Source organism: Bufo gargarizans, chromosome 5 (assembly GCF_014858855.1).
Source record: "Bufo gargarizans isolate SCDJY-AF-19 chromosome 5, ASM1485885v1, whole genome shotgun sequence".
In the NCBI taxonomy this organism is placed as follows: Eukaryota; Metazoa; Chordata; class Amphibia; order Anura; family Bufonidae; genus Bufo; species Bufo gargarizans.
In genome coordinates this window covers 75,594,011-75,612,039 of record NC_058084.1, presented here as the reverse complement: position 1 = coordinate 75,612,039, position 18,029 = coordinate 75,594,011, and the positions used below count along the sequence as shown (strand labels likewise).

The following is an 18,029-nucleotide window of genomic DNA, read 5'->3' as shown; positions in this document are numbered from 1 at the left end:
GAATGCATAAACATAAGTATTCAGACCCTTTGCTATGACACATGAAATTTAGCTCTGGGTGCCTCCAATTTCTCTTGATTATCTTTGAGATGTTTCTACACCTTGAATGGAGTCACCCGTGGTAAATTCAGTTGATTAGGCATGATTTGGAAAGACCCTTTCTATATAATGCCTCACAGCTGACTATATACAGGTCCTTCTAAAAAAATTAGCATATTGTGATAAAGTTCATTATTTTCTGTAATGTACTGATAAACATTAGACTTTCATATATTTTAGATTCATTACACACAACTGAAGTAGTTCAAGCCGTTTATTGTTTTAATATTGATGATTTTGGCATACAGCTCATGAAAACCCAAATTTCCTATCTCAAAAAATTAGCATATTTCATCCGACCAATAAAAGAAAAGTGTTTTTAATACAAAAAAAGTCAACCTTCAAATAATTATGTTCAGTTATGCACTAATACTTGGTCGGGAATCCTTTTGCAGAAATGACTGCTTCAATGCGGCGTGGCATGGAGGCAATCAGCCTGTGGCACTGCTGAGGTGTGATGGAGGCCCAGGATGCTTCGATAGCGGCCTTAAGCTCATCCAGAGTGTTGGGTCTTGCGTCTCTCAACTTTCTCTTCCCAATATCCCACAGATTCTCTATGGGGTTCAGGTCAGGAGAGTTGGCAGGCCAATTGAGCACAGTAATACCATGGTCAGTAAACCATTTACCAGTGGTTTTGGCACTGTGAGCAGGTGCCAGGTCGTGCTGAAAAATGACATCTTCATCTCCATAAAGCTTTTCAGCAGATGGAAGCATGAAGTGCTCCAAAATCTCCTGATAGCTAGCTGCATTGACCCTGCCCTTGATAAAACACAGTGGACCAACACCAGCAGCTGACATGGCACCCCAGACCATCACTGACTGTGGGTACTTGACACTGGACTTCAGGCATTTTGGCATTTCCCTCTTCCCAGTCTTCCTCCAGACTCTGGCACCTTGATTTCCGAATGACATGCAAAATTTGCTTTCATCCGAAAAAAGTACTTTGGACCACTGAGCAACAGTCCAGTGCTGCTTCTCTGTAGCCCAGGTCAGGCGCTTCTGCCGCTGTTTCTGGTTCAAAAGTGGCTTGACCTGGGGAATGCGGCACCTGTAGCCCATGTCCTGCACACGCCTGTACACAGTGGCTCTGGATGTTTCTACTCCAGACTCAGTCCACTGCTTCCGCAGGTCCCCCAAGGTCTGGAATCGGTCCTTCTCCACAATCTTCCTCAGGGTCCGGTCACCTCTTCTCGTTGTGCAGCGTTTTCTGCCACACTTTTTCCTTCCCACAGACTTCCCACTGAGGTGCCTTGATACAGCACTCTGGGAACAGCCTATTCGTTCAGAAATTTCTTTCTGTGTCTTACCCTCTTGCTTGAGGGTGTCAATGATGGCCTTCTGGACAGCAGTCAGGTCGGCAGTCTTACCCATGATTGCGGTTTTGAGTAATGAACCAGGCTGGGAGTTTTTAAAAGCCTCAGGAATCTTTTGCAGGTGTTTAGAGTTAATTAGTTGATTCAGATGATTAGGTTAATAGCTCGTTTAGAGAACCTTTTCATGATATGCTAATTTTTTGAGATAGGAATTTTGGGTTTTCATGAGCTGTATGCCAAAATCATCAATATTAAAACAATAAAAGGCTTGAACTACTTCAGTTGGTGTGTAATGAATCTAAAATATATGAAAGTCTAATGTTTATCAGTACATTACAGAAAATAATGAACTTTATCACAATATGCTAATTTTTTGAGAAGGACCTGTACAACTTGGAAATCAGCTTGCCATCTTTGCTTTATTGTAAATCCCAGCAGTAACCTGTCAAAACATGGCTGCACACCCAAATCCTTATGTGAAGCCCAGGATGGAGGGTCATCAAGCCGCAAGATACTGGAGTAATATATCTGCTAGGGATTCATGAAGACCATACCGTTCTCCGTCGTTTCCCCTCCCTCCCCCAAAGCTTCACCATACTTTGCTTCACATCTCGTGGACTGTCCTCTCCTTTCCAGATGCCAAATCATTTGTGTTGAAGGCTTGACACATGTTTTCCACTCACAAGTAAACCATATGTTCACAACTGCAGCTGTTTTGTCCAAAAAGCTGACGAGACGCTCGCCCAGCCAATAACTCTTCCTCCTGATCCCCTCATGCACATGCATGCCCATCTAGGCTTAGTGTGCATGTTTTCTGAGCAGACAGAAAGCCTCTGCCAGGTACTTCCCATTGTGGCTCATCTCTGACAACCAAACCAGCTTGGGGTACTTTCACACTACATGTACAGCTGTGGGTGCCTGCTTTTTCATACAGCAGGCACCCCAGGCTAATGTACGTGAGCGGCGGTAATGCCGGACTCTTAACCCTTTAGACATCGTGGTCAAAACGTGCCCACAGCATCTGGACGCACTAAAACCCAGAAGCATGCAATTCCAGGTGTGCTCCGGCTCAGCGAGGATCGCGGGAGCCAGATGCATTGTGCGGCAGCTTAGTACTAATGGAGCCGCTGCCCGTCGCAGGGCTCTATAGGAATGCAGTGTATTTCTCATACACTCCAATGCTAACGATAGCTGTTATATTCCCTATGGGAACTGTAAGAAGAAGAAAAAAAAATGTTTAAAAATAAAAAAAATTCTAATCCCTTCCCCCAAACGAAAATAAAAATGTGTAAACCAAAAAAAATAATTAAAATACAAAAACGCCCGTACTATCAAAATAGAAAAATATTTTTCCCATATGACAAACTGCAAAACACGTTGGGGGGGGGGGGGGGGGTCAGAATGGCCAATTTGCTGTTTTTCGGTTGCTTCACCTCCCACAAAAAATGAAATAAAAAAAAAAAAGTGAGCAAAAAGTTGTGCACATCTCAAAATTGTAAAAATGAAAAAGTAAAGATCACCATGCAAAAAAAATGAGCCCTTGTACAGCTCCATATACATAACTACAAAAAAGTTATAGGGGTCAGAAGATGGCGATGAACAGAAAAAAATAAATAAATTCACATTTCACCCAATTTGGAATTTTTTTCAGCGCCCCACTACGTTGTATGCAATATTAAATGGTGAAATCAGAAACTGCAACTTGTCCTGCAAATAAAAAGCCCTCATACGACTATGTGAACGGAAAAAATAAAAAAAGTTATGGCCCAGAAAGGCAGGGAGTAAAAAAATAAAATAAAAAAAAACCCCTACGGGGCTGAAAGGGTTAGGCCTCTTGCACACGAACGTCTTTTCTTTGTGTCCGTTCCGTTTTTTTTTATTTTGGTGGACCGTATGCGAAACCATTAATTTCAATGGGTCATCAAAAAAACTGAAGTTACTCCGTGTGCATTCCGTATATCCGTATTTCCATTCTGCAAAAAAAAAAAAAAAAAAGGATCATGTCCTATTATTGTCCGCATCACGGACAAGGATAGGACTGTTCTATGAGCTGCTTCGTTCCACAAAATACATAATGCACACAGATGTCATCCGTATTCTTTGCGGATCGCAAAATACATACAGTCGTGTGTATGAGGCCTTAATCTAAGGTATATGGCCAGTTGTAGGATTTTTGCATGCCTGGAGGCCCACCACCGGAGTACGCAGCTCCATTGCAGATACTTCAGTCAGCTGACATCTTGGACTTTGCCATGTTCGGAGGTGCAGATTCCCCGGGCAGGGGCGCCGCTGTTCTCCAGCGCTGCTGAGATGTGCACTGCTTTCTAAGAACCGCCAATCACACATCTCCAGGACAACGGCTTATGACGGAGGCAAAGCGTTTACCTTTATGTGGGGGTCACACATTCCAGTCAGCATTTAATTAACTTTTCTCCATTTCTCTCAGGAATGATTTCCTAGAAATCCATGGCAGAAAATTATTGAATACGCCCGAGGAACGAAAAACTCTTGACTGCATTACGGAAAGACGCCTGCAGGCAGCAGACAGATTACAATGTGCCAAACAGGTCCAAGACTGACATTAGGGAATGAAAAGAGGCGCTGCAGAGAGACTACAACTCCCAGCATGCCCTGGAAGCACTGACAACAGCTTTGTTTAGAAATGTGTGCTGCACTGTATTGTGCCCCAGACCTGAGTAATCTGAGGAGGACTGGTTGCTAAGGACATGCTGTCGGACAGACTGGTTGCTAGGGATACACTGCCTTTGTCTAGAGACAGCCGCCCTGTTCGCCAAAAACGGGGCTGAAAGCAGAAAAAGATCCCTTTTGGATTAATTCCTAGTCTTGGAATAAAACATTTATGTGAACTGGGCCTAATGAATAGAAACAGCAGACAGTGTAGTGCAGCCTAAAAAAGGGCCACATGGTATAAGATAAAGGGAGTCGTTTATTAATAACCCCTATAGCTGGCGGTGGATCTGCTGTTATGTAGAGGCGCTGGCGGATCCACCGCCGATTCTACACGTAAGACTGCTTCCCAGCTGGTTTATATTTAGACCATTTTCTACGCCTAAACAAGGCGTAGAAAGTGATGAATGAGACGGGCCTCCCGGTCCATCCGCTTCCCCACCCACTTTATTTTTCTTTATTTTTTTAAGACCTGGCGTAAGCGGGGGAAGTTGGAGAATTAGGCGCAAATAATCTTTGCGCCTCAATCTGCGCGATAGTAAATGACCCCCAAAAAGTTATAATTCTTCCTAAACTTACTTTCTAAAAAGGGTTCTGACCCCGCGGCTCCAGCCTAAGGCCCCACGCACACAACGCTCTCACCCCGCGTTTTCCCTTCCGCAGTATGTTTCAAATGCCTATTCTTGGCCGCAAAATGGACAAGGACAGAACATGTTCTGCTTTTTTTCATACGGATGCGGACAGTACATGATGTGCCATCAGCATTATTTGCCACCCCATTGAAATGAATGGGTCCGCATCCAATCCGCAAAAAATGCAGATCGGATGCGGACCGAAACTACGGTTGTGTGCATGAGGTCTAAAGCGGATTAGAGGTCTGTGGAGCCTCTCCATTTAGTCTCTGCTGGCTACATCAGCTTCTTCTAAAGCCCCATTCACACAACTGTATTTTTGGTCCGCATCCAATCCGCAGTTTTTGTGGTTCAGATGCGGACTTATTCATTTCACCTGTCCGCATCCACATGTCCGTTTCGCAGAACCGCAAAAAAGATGGAACATGTCCCATTCTTGTTCGCTTTGTGGACAAGGATAGGCAATGTTACACTGGATAAAAAAATTAAAATAAAAATAATAAAATGCAACATGGCATCACACGGACGACATCCGTATTTTTTTGTGAACCGCAAAATACATACGGGTGTGTGAATGCATCCTGCCACAATTTATAAAACCTGTCCTATTCTTGTCCATTTTGTGGACAAGAATAGCCTTTTTACAGTGGGTCCTGGGAAAAAAATGGTGGTATGCACACGGACCGCATCCATATTTTGCGGATCTGCTATTTGCGGATTGCACAACAGAAAGGGTCGTGTGCGGGAGGCATAAGATAGGAGGAGCCTTGAATTAGCTTCCCACGATTATATGCGTGTACAAGTGTCAGTGGGGGATATTAGATTGTGAGCCTCTGTGATAAAGTAACGCCATGTTGACGTTTCCAGGAAGGGGCGATGCCCCGCTGCCGCTCCTTGTTAGGCCGTCTCCCGAGGAATGACCTGTTTTACAAATGAAAAAGGAGTCAAATTTATCGGATTAGAACTGCCAGTAACCTGACAGTGATTGACGGTCCGCAGCACGCCAGGACATTCCCTCTAATACATCATAATGTAAGGGTGTCAGATCACAACGGCATAAGTAAATGAAGGACGGGGACGACGACAAGGGACGTGACCATTAAAAGGAACACTCTGAGCAAAACAGACAGTACATTAGGCTTCATGTCTGAAGCGTGGACTTTTCTATTATTCTGTTCAATCAAAAGATTTTTTGTTTTAGGCCAAAAATAACGGATACATGATAGAAAGGAGCTTTCCATTTTTTTCCCCAACATTAAAATCAATGGACGATGGTCGGAAACAGGAGGCGTCCTCCTTGTATCCCCCATTCAGTCCATTTTTGGCCCCTTGCAGACGAGCGTGTCCGAATGTGTTGCGAATGCATTCAGTGAAAAATGCTCGATTTCGCAAACAAAGTCATTCAGTTTTGTCTGTGATCTCGTTCAGTTGTTATCTCGCGGGTGCAATGCGATTTAATGCGTTTTGCACGCGCATGATAAAAAACAGAATGTTTACTAACAATATCTCTTAGCAACCATCAGTGAAAATCACATCGCAGCCGCATTGCTTGCTTGCGGATGCGATTCTCAGGCAGCCCCATTCACTTCTATGGGGTCAGCGTTGCATGAAAAGCACAGAAAATAGAACATCCTGTGATTTTCACGCAATGCACAAGTGATGCGTGAGAACCAACGCACATGTGCACAGCCCCATTGAAATGAATGGGTCCGGATTCAGTGCGGATGCAATGCGTTTGCATCACGCATTGCACCCGCGCGGAATACACGCTAGTGTGAAAGGGGCCTAACAGGCATTTTTTCCCCTCATTTTCAGAACTTGGTATTCAGGGTTCTGCACTAGTGTCTGATCAGCAGGGGTCAGACACCCCCCACCCCCGCCGATCAGCTGTTTGACGAGGAGGAGCGATCCATGTGATCGCTGCTTCCTCTTCATTACACCGCCTGTCGTCTCGGAAGTGCAGAGTGATTACAAGTACTCCATTCACTTGACTGCAGCGAGTACTGGTAAGTACACTACTACGACGCTGTTCCACAGGAGACGACAGGCAGTGTAATGGAGCGCCACCTCCTCTTCCAATAGCTGGTCGGTGGGGTTGCCTGGTGTCGGAGCCCCACCTAGCAGATTATCGAGGACCTATCCTGAGGATAAGTCAATGTAAACAGGCCGCACGACCCCTTTAATGGTTCATCTCGTGTGATGCCCGAAGCAGGACCTGAGGGGCTGACGCTCAACAGACATTCTCTGGTGGTCTTTATATCTCCGCGGTCCTTGTATCCGGTCTGCCCGGAGCGTTCCTATACAGGCACATTACTGTCATTACGCAGAGATTTATTAGGCGTTATTCCTGCAGGTAGTGACAGACACGGCTTTATATCCACCATTGTCTATACTAGACAGCTCGTCCTGGACAAGCCCTTCAAGTGCCAGGAGGTTATACAAGACTAATTAGGACGTCCCTGGAGTGGGCGACCTGCGGTGGTGATCACAGTGTGCTGTCCACATTCACATTTCAGAAGCGCGACCCCGATCATCCGGTCCGCAGCTCCGGAAAAAAAATAGAACATGTCCTATTCTTGTCCGCAATTGCAAACAAGAATAGGCAGTTCTATGGGGGTGCCGGCCGGGTGTATTGCGGATCCACAATACACTACGGACGTGTGAATGGACCCTTAAGGACACACCCCGAGATAGGATACGCCCCTGAGCTGCCAACTTGACATAAAAGTAAACAAAGAGCAATGAATGTGGAGATCTCCGGACCCATGTGGAGTACAGGGCTGGTTCTAGGTTTGTTAGAAGGAGACTGTCATGTACCGTACTATATGATGTCTGGTTATTTATTTTTACCGGGCTAGGCCATGAAAAGTAAAATCCTGAACAACCCTTTTAAAAAGGAACGCGCCATCACAAAATGACCTATTGTTTAAATCGTGTTTAATATATTTTTAAAGAATGCTGGGGAGATTACAGTGACAGACATAACCTACAGTATATATGGGTCACACAAGATCCACCACTCACAACAGGTGATATCACAGCTTATCTACTCCCTCCTGATCTCTGCGCAGAGCAGACTCTCCTATAGAAGTCACTGAGGTCCCCTCCTGTCCATCGTGTCTATGGACCATGGTGGCGGCCAATAAAGCATCTCTCTAAGGCCTCTTGCACACGGCCGTTGTGCATCCAGGACCGCAATTTGCGCCCCCCAATGCACAGGCAATGTCAGTCCACACCGCAAACAAAATAGAACTAGTTCTATTCTTTTGCGGTGCAGAGGCACAGACAGAAACACCACGGAAGCACTCCGTAGTGTTTCCACGGGGTTCCGATCCATGCTTCCGTTCCGCATCTCCGTGATTGCGGACCCATTCAAGTAAATGGGTCCATATCCGTGATGCAGAGTGCACATGGGCCGATGCCCGTGTATTACGGACCCGTCGTATGCGGGCCACAATATGGCCACACAACACTGGTGTGCAAGAGGCCTAAATGCTGCTAAGAACAGTTCAAGCAAGATGGCAGCCGCCATAATCATGCTCAGGAAACAGAATTAAAAATAAAATAAAAAAATAATAATAAATACAGATATCGCTAACTGGTTTTAACTGGCACAAAAACTATTTTGGTGACGAATTCCCTTTAAGCCCTGACCGTCAGTGGATACAGCTATAAACATACATATAGCGAGACGTCAGTGAGGACGTATAGGACAAGGCTGCTGGCAGAGCTCGGGGAGGCGGTTAATACCCAGATGCAATGATGTAACGGTGTCATTAGCAACATGGACTACAAGGAATTCACTGCGCAAATATCTGTCATCACATCGATGATCTGTGATCCACAGTCCACTGCACTAGTGCGGATCACAGCGGGCATACAATCTGAGCGGGCACTGAACGTCCACACGTAGATCCTGACGCGCACCCACAGCCAGGCACATGCATCACCTGCAGATTCACTGTGGATTTCACTTTATACTTCGAGGAGCACAGACCCCCGACTTCTACTGAACCGACTTCACAGCAGCACTGGAAGTTTGGGTCAGTTTCTCTTTGTTCCTCACCAAATACACAATTTTCTTTAAGAATACACAGGCCATGTCCTAACTCTAGCCAGCTTGCCGGTCAGTACTGTTTGCCTATTTCCTCCCTAGTCATCTTTCTATCAGAACCTCACTAAACCAGCCCACAAGGTGAAGGACCAGGTTTACCTAGAATTACTCTCAGACCCCTTTCACATGAGCGAGTTTTCCGTGTGGGTGCAATGCGTGACGTGAACGCATAGCACCCGCACCGAATCCTGACCTATTCGTTTCAATGGGTCTGTGTACATAAGCGGGGTTTTTTTTGTTTGTTTTTTACACACATCACTTCTGCGTTGCGTGAAAAACGCAGCATGTTCTATATTCTGCGTTTGTCACGCAGCCCTGGCCCCATAGAAGTGAATGGGGCCAAGGCTGTGGAGTCGGTAGATAAATGCTCCGACTCAGACTCCTCTGTATTTAATATGCGAATGTATTTTATACATTCCTTGAAGGAAAGAAAGGCAACATACATGTCATTACCACAGAACTACTGGCTGGGAAGCTGCTGCCTTCTCCTTTGTGTGCTGATCTTCTGCTGAAGATAGTGCAGTGGGAGTCCCAGGCTATGAGCTGTGTGCTGCGATTGGCCAGCGCTGCAGCAAGGGACACGCCTAATACAAAAACTCCGCCCAGTACAACAGAGGGAGCTGCAGACACCGGAGCGGCGCCCAGACACACTAGTAAGTGCAGGGGGACCCCTGGGCGCCGCTCTGCCCACTGATATAGTTAGTTTTTAGTTTGTAAACTAGTAAAAGGTCCTCTTTAACGGTGCGTTGCGTGCCATATAGTGAAGCATATGAAAAGCATGCTTCTTCATGGTCACTTAACGTGTTCGTTTTGCGGTAATGTGACGCACTGCATGCATTGGCCTTTATTCTTACAGTAGAGAAGTACCGTATTTTTTGCAAAAGTGGGGGAAAAATAGCAGTGTGTCTTATGGGGCGAATGCTGCGACCGTCCGGTGAATAGGCTGAGCGGGAGGAGGGGCTGGGGGCCGCATCTGTTTCTGTAATGGCAGTGGGGCCCGGTGCAGTCACTGTATTCTACTACACCGGGCCCCGCTCACTGTAGTATACGGTAATCATATCTAACTTGTGGGTATTGTTAAAGTATTCCAATCATCTTAAATCTAGCGCTGTACTACTTACCACTAACTTCTTGGGAGTCAGGAGGCCGGGTGGGCGCTCATAGCGTAGCTCACTACGTCACGCGCCTGCGCCACCCACTATGAATAAAGCAGGCACCGGGCCCCGCTGCCATTACAGAAACAGATGCCGGCCCCTATTCACTACACAGGGACACTGTTATGGGGGGGGGAGGGGGAATCTGTGGATGACACATAAGATAAGATGCTGTATATGTGTAATCCGCAGATGCCCCCATAACAGTGCCACCCACAGACCACCATTAGTTCAAAACCCACCAAAAGCACACCTTTTGGTTCAAATTTTTTTTTTCTTATTTTCCTCCTCAAAAAACCTAGGTGCGTCTTATAGGGTGAAAAATACGGTAATTAATTATAAACTTTGTGAATTGGGACATTTAAACTTTTTAAAAAAAAAAATTTATTCCAATTTAAATCTAGTAGGAGTCAGAGTCAGAGTCGGCTCATTTTTTGCCGACTCCAGGTACCTAAAATTGACTCCAACTCCTCAACTCCGACTCCACAGCCCTGAATGGCGCGTCAGTGAAAAACACATTGCATCCGGTAGCAAGTGCGGGTACAGTGCGGTTTTCCCTGATGGTTGCTAGGAGATGTTGTTTGTAAACCTTCAGTTTTTTTATCACGCGTGTAAAAAACAAAACAAAAAAACACATTGAAACGCATTGCACCGGCGCGGAAAAAACGGTACGCAATCTCAGACAAAACTGACTGAACTTGCTTGCAAAATGGTGCGAGTTTCACTGAGCGCATCCGCAACGCACCTGGACATAATCCGTCACTCGTGTGAAAGAGGCCTTAACCCTTCAGACCTTCCATTCCCTAAATCAGACCACGTCCTCTCAATACTTTCCCTGCGTCTGCCCTCTACGTTACCGTAGGCCTAATAAACACAACTATGTCCGTTTTGCACTGACATACAGATAAGGAAAGCATGGGCAAGTAGCTGAATCAACCTGTGGCGCAGGAGCTGTATACACAAAAACGACAGATTTTTTTGGATCAAAGCCATTTTCAAATTATATTTCTACACACTGGAAACATGACAAAAAAAAAAAAAAAAAAAAAGAAGGTGGACATTTCCTTTAAGGGAGCCTACAAACCATAGCGATGTCACCCTGCAGCACTGTTTACAGGACACTCACATCGTCCCCGCAGAAGACAGGACTTGTTAGATGCGGCTCATATGCAATTTGGAGGCAAAGAAATAGTAACAAGAAACATTTTGTACAGATCGATGTGAAAGTTATTACTAGTGCGACAAGAACATTACACAGCAATAGCCAACCCCAAAAAACTCATCGCACAGAACGTAAAACTAAATAAAAAAGAAGACATAAAAGGAAGCAACGTGTACTGAACCAAACAAGAGACGAGCCAGGAAATGCATCGGCGAGCCCCGGCACAGACGTATACGCGGCGAGCCCCGGCACAGACGTATACGCGGCGAGCCCCGGCACAGACGTATACGCGGCGAGCCCCGGCACAGACGTATACGCGGCGAGCCCCGGCACAGACGTATACGCGGCGAGCCCCGGCACAGACGTATACGCGGCGAGCCCCGGCACAGACGTATACGCGGCGAGACCCGGCACAGACGTATACGCGCCGAGACCCGGCACAGACGTATACGCGCCGAGACCCGGCACAGACGTATACGCGCCGAGACCCGGCACAGACGTATACGCGCCGAGACCCGGCACAGACGTATACGCGCCGAGACCCGGCACAGACGTATACGCGCCGAGACCCGGCACAGACGTATACGCGCCGAGACCCGGCACAGACGTATACGCGCCGAGACCCGGCACAGACGTATACGCGCCGAGACCCGGCACAGACGTATACGCGGCGAGCCCCGGCACAGACGTATACGCGGCGAGACCCGAGACCCGGCACAGACGTATACGCGGCGAGACCCGGCACAGACGTATACGCGGCGAGACCCGAGACCCGGCACAGACGTATACGCGGCATGTGACATGTTCAGGCTTCACATCACAGGCAGCAGAGCTCAACTTCTCACAGACCAGGGACGGAGGCTCTTCAGATTTCAGCTGCTTTACAGACATTACCCACAGAAGTGCCAGGCTGGCGGGCATCTAATGCTGGACCCTGCCATTCAGTAGGTCTGGTTACGGTAAGTTCCCACATCTCACAGACGAGTGCGGTGGATTTACAGCAGATATCACAGACTTCGCCAGCAGATCCGCTTTTCCATGTGGAATCCATGAGAATAATGGGCATGCTTACTACACTACCGGGCACACTTTTACATGGCACAGACAGAAGTCTGCACAGAATTTTTCAAGGCATGTAAACCGAGTATAAAATAACTTGGATGTGCCTGGCAGCAACACAGGCTGCGGGCACGGGTCACCACAACAGGGGCAGAAGTCAGGTAGCGAAAAACAGTGGGTGAAAGGCTGGCAGCTAAACAGGAGGCATGTACGGGTCACGTGGTAGACAGACAGCAGGCATGGGTCAGACAGCACCACAGACAGTGGGCACCAATCACACTGCAAACTGACAGAAGGGTCAGGCAACAACACAGGCTGTGGACACGAGTCAGACAGAGGCTCAGGATGTGGGCAAAGGTCAAGAAGAGCCAGGGGGCACAAATCAGGTGGCACATAACAGGCACGGGTCAGGTGGCACTACTGGTTGCAGGCACACATCAGGTGGCAGATAGCAGGCACAGGTCAGGCAGCACCACTGGCTGCGGGCACACATCAGGTGGCAACAGATAACGGGATAACGGTCACAAGGTCAGGCAGCATCACCACAGGCGGCAGGCGGCACCACAGGTGGCAGGCGGGCAGCACCACAGGCGGCGGGTACGGGTCAGGCGGCACCACAGGCGGCAGGCACGGGTCAGGCGGCACCACAGGCGGCAGGCACGGGTCAGGCGGCGGGCACGGGTCAGGCGGCGGGCACGGGTCAGGCGGCGGGCACGGGTCAGGCGGCACCACCGGCGGCGGGCACGGGTCAGGCGGCACCACCGGCGGCGGGCACGGGTCAGGCGGCACCACCGGCGGCGGGCACGGGTCAGGCGGCACCACCGGCGGCGGGCACGGGTCAGGCGGCACCACCGGCGGCGGGCACGGGTCAGGCGGCACCACCGGCGGCGGGCACGGGTCAGGCGGCACCACCGGCGGCGGGCACGGGTCAGGCGGCACCACCGGCGGCGGGCACGGGTCAGGCGGCACCACCGGCGGCGGGCACGGGTCAGGCGGCACCACCGGCGGCGGGCACGGGTCAGGCGGCACCACAGGCGGCGGGCACGGGTCAGGCGGCACCACAGGCGGCGGGCACGGGTCAGGCGGCACCACAGGCGGCGGGCACGGGTCAGGCGGCACCACAGGCGGCGGGCACGGGTCAGGCGGCACCACAGGCGGCGGGCACGGGTCAGGCGGTACCACAGGCAGCGGGCACGGGTCAGGCGGTACCACAGGCGGCGGGCACGGGTCAGGCATTGAGAAGACACTGTACATAAACCACAATGAAGCCTGCCTGTTACTGGGAGACATATGCAGTGTGAGGAGAAAACCCAAAAAGCCAGCTCTCTACAAAGGGTGTGTAGACTCCCTGAGGGGGGAGACAGCTCCGCACAGACGGATGAGGCAGAGACCCGCTGTGCAGACCGCACTGATGAAATCATGTGACACATACCGGGAAGATGTCCCGTCCGCGGCCTCCCCTAACCCGGCCGTCCTGGTCTTCAGCCCCGCTGCCGTCCTCTCACACTCTCCCCTCTCCCAGCACCTCTGCGGCCATCACAGAGCTCCGCCCCCGACACTGCTCACCAGGAACCGCCCACCAATCGTCACATTCCCGCTGTCCTATGAGAAGCACAGCCACCTGAGGGGCGGGGCCTGAGTGTGTGTCGTCAGCGGCTGTGCTCCCAGCAGACGGACGGAGAGCTCGGTGGCCGTCAGTGGTCAGACGGGAGGTCACGGTGTCGTCACTTCTCTGAGGAGGCAGCTGGCACAGCTTCACCACATCGCCTCAGTATACATTACTTGTAAAAACTCTACACCTACAGTGATCCGTGTGTTCTACTTTAAGGGGGTCCTAACAATATCTTCTCAATGTTAAAAATATAACTATATCACTTTTGGTTGCAGTACGATGACGTGTTTGCACCGGATACTGCCATTGGTCTATGTGGTCATGTGATGTGATAGAATGTGGAGGTAGGTGACGGACAAGTTTAAAAGTTCATTCAGGGCTCATGTACACGACCATATCCGTTTTGCGGTCCGCAGACTGGATTTGCATAATACGGATACCATCCATGTGCGCAATTTCATTTGTGAAATTCCCATTCTTGTATACAAAACAAACTGGAATAGAACCTGTTCTATGATTTGCGGAGCGGCCATGTTTTTGGGGACTCCTAGAAATGACTGGGTCTGCGTGTGATCTGCACCCAAAATGCAGTCGTGTGCGTGAGACCTAAGAAGGTCGTGTCCACTCGTAAGTGTGGAGTACGGCCAGCCCCAGAGGAGCGCGTTCACTCCATGTGGAAGAGTCTCAACTCTGCTCCTGTGACAGGACCTCACAGCACCATGTCAGTACAATGCAATACAGCAGAGGTCAGGCAGGGGCACACAGCACCATGTCAGTACAATGCAATACAGCAGAGGTCAGGCAGGGGCACACAGCACCATGTCAGTACAATGCAATACAGCAGAGGTCAGGCAGGGACACACAGCATTATGTCAGTACAATGCAATACAGCAGAGGTCAGGCAGGGGCACACAGCACCATGTCAGTACAATGCAATACAGCAGAGGTCAGGCAGGGGCACACAGCAACATGTCAGTACAATGCAATACAGCAGAGGTCAGGCAGGGGCACACAGCACCATGTCAGTACAATGCAATACAGCAGAGGTCAGGCAGGGGCACACAGCACAGCACCATGTCAGTACAATGCAATACAGCAGAGGTCAGGCAGGGGCACACAGCACCATGTCAGTACAATGCAATACAGCAGAGGTCAGGCAGGGACACACAGCACCATGTCAGTACAATGCAATACAGCAGAGGTCAGGCAGGGACACACAGCATTATGTCAGTACAATGCAATACAGCAGAGGTCAGGCAGGGGCACACAGCACCATGTCAGTACAATGCAATACAGCAGAGGTCAGGCAGGGGCACACAGCAACATGTCAGTACAATGCAATACAGCAGAGGTCAGGCAGGGGCACACAGCACCATGTCAGTACAATGCAATACAGCAGAGGTCAGGCAGGGACACACAGCACCATGTCAGTACAATGCAATACAGCAGAGGTCAGGCAGGGGCACACAGCACCATGTCAGTACAATGCAGTACAGCAGAGGTCAGGCAGGGGCACACAGCACCATGTCAGTACAATGCAATACAGCAGAGGTCAGGCAGGGACACACAGCACCATGTCAGTACAATGCAATACAGCAGAGGTCAGGCAGGGACACACAACATCATGTCAGTGTAATTCATTTCAGCAGAGGTTGGTCGGGGACACACAGCATCATGTCAGTACAATTCATTACAGCGGAGGTTGGGCAGAGACACACAGCAATATGTCAGTACAATTCATTACAGCAGAGGTTGGTCGGGGACACACAGCATCATGTCAGTACAATTCATTACAGCGGAGGTTGGGCAGAGACACACAGCATTATGTCAGTACAATTCATTACAGTGGAGGTCAGGCAGGGAAATACAGCATTGTGTTAGTACAATTCAATACAGCAGAGGTCGGGAAGGAACACAAAGCATTATGCCAGTACAATGCAATAAAGCAGAGGTTTGGCAGGGATACACAGCATTATGTCAGTACAATTCATTACAGCGGAGGGACACACAGCATTATAAGTCATCCTGTCCATCAGAGGCCTCCATTCACTTATACTGGAGACGGACAGGGGAACTAGCACAGGATCCTCCAACAGCCGCCATGTTCCTATTGCAGCGCTGGCATCCAGGTCAGGGACCTACAAGATAAACAATCATAACTTTGTTCATAAGTTCTCTAAAAATGTTGTTCATAAAGTTCTGAAACACAGCTGGGGCATTACATAGAACGAATGCCATAACAAGATACTCAAAGTGTCCCTCTGGGGTATTAAAGGCCGTTTTCCATTCATCACCTTCTTTAAAGGGTTTCTACCACTTAGGTGTCACATATTTAGCTGTCAGACACTAGCGATCCGCTAGTGTCTGCTCTGGCCAACCATCCTAATATAATTGCTTTTGGGGTGGTGGTTTGGCTAAAAAAACTACTTTTATTAATATGCTAATGAGCCTCTAGGTGCTATGGGGGCGTCATTAGCACCTAGAGGCTCCGTCTACCTTCAGAAACTGCCGCCGCCCAGCGCGTCCCTCCAGCCCGCCCATCTCCTCCTGAATGCGATCCTCCTTGTGAGCGCCTGTATTCGGCGCATGCGCAGTAAATGTCTGACAGCTTCCCTGCTCAGACATCTCCACTGCGCCTGTTCCTCGGAGCACTATGGCGTCATCGCGCAGGCGCAGTGGAGATGTCTGAGCAAGGAAGCGGTCAGACATTCACTGCGCATGCGCAGAATACATACGATCGCATTCAGGAGGAGATGGGCGGGCTGGAGGGACGCGCTGGGCGGCGGCAGTTTCTGAAGGTAGACGGAGCCTCTAGGTGCTAATGACGCCCCCATAGCACCTAGAGGCTCATTAGCATATTAATAAAAGTAGTTTTTTTAGCCAAACCACCACCCCAAAAGCAATTATATTAGGATGGTTGGCCAGGGCAGACACTAGCGGATCGCTAGTGTCTGACAGCTAAATATGTGACACCTAAGTGGTTGAAACCCTTTAATACGAATCAAGTTATAAGCCCCCCACAAATCGAGTTTCGAAAACCAAGAAGCACCCAAGATCTGGTTAAATAAATCCGGAATCAACAGGATGGAATATTAATTCCTAATAGTAATTTTATTCAAGTTTCTATAATCAATACAGGCTCTAAGACCACCGTCCTTCTTAACAAAAAAGAACCCAGCTCCCAAGGGCGAGGTGGAGGGCCTAATATGTCCCTTCTTAAGACTCTCCTGGATGTAGTCTCTCATGGCAGTGCGTTCAGGACCAGAGAGATTGTAAATGCGTCCCTTAGGAAACTTGGACTCGGGAACTAACTCAATAACACAGTCATAAGGCCTATGGGGAGGGAGAGTGTCGGTCTCAGCAGTGGAAAAAACATCATGAAAATCAGCAATAAAGGGGGGAATGGCATCAAAAGAAACTCCAGCTTGAACTACAGTTAAGCAAGAACTACAGTTGGAACCCTATCTCTCTAACTCACCCAAACTTCAGTTTATGACCGGATTATGTTGCTGAAGCCAGGGCATGCCAAGAACTACTTGTACCGGAAGATTCTCTAAAATGAAAAAAGAACATTTCTCAGAGTGGCAGACCCCTACAGACAGGGTAATCTCGGGAGTACAGAGTTTTATCGGGCCCCCCAGGAGGGGAGTAGAGTCGATAGCAACCACCTGGATCGGGGTGGACAATTTTAGTATTGGGATAAATAACTAAATGCTGACCCAGAATCCACAAAAGCACTTCCTGACCCCTTTAAGACCCCCAAGGAAATTGAGACAGGCAACAATAGTTTGCTTCTTACCACCTCTGGGAATACCTTGTCTTTTGGATCCCTCTGACTTGGACGATCTTCCGGAAGGAGGAGCTGTGGGACATTGACAAACCCAGTGGTCGGAATCGCCACAATAAAAACAAGAGCCGTGACGACGGCGTATTTCACTTTGCGTCATCCCGAGCTGCATAGGCTCGTCCAACTGAGCCTCCATCTTGGGTTCGGTAGGAGAAGTCTCAGGTTTGAGAAGGGGATTAGGAGAAAGCAAATGCTCCCGCTCTCTCTCTCTCTCTCTCTCTCTCTCTCTAATCCGTCTGTCTAATCTGATGGCTAAGGTCATGGTCTCCTCTAAAGAGTTAGGACTGGGGTAGCAGACCAGCATATCCTTCAACCTCTCTGTCAACCCTGCTCTAAATTGGCATTTGAG

The 18,029-nt window shown here is 49.0% G+C and overlaps 1 protein-coding gene across 2 annotated transcripts in view; it reads right to left on the bottom strand.

The window, feature by feature from the left end:
• Positions 1-13,785, bottom strand: part of WWP1 (WW domain containing E3 ubiquitin protein ligase 1) — a 111,359-nt gene extending 97,574 nt beyond the window's left edge. For both annotated transcript variants that reach the window (XM_044292848.1, XM_044292850.1), the window contains exon 1: positions 13,654-13,785. The gene's annotated coding sequence lies outside the window, so the exon portion shown is untranslated. The remainder of the gene's footprint in view (positions 1-13,653) is intronic.
• Positions 13,786-18,029: the final 4,244 nt, after the last annotated feature.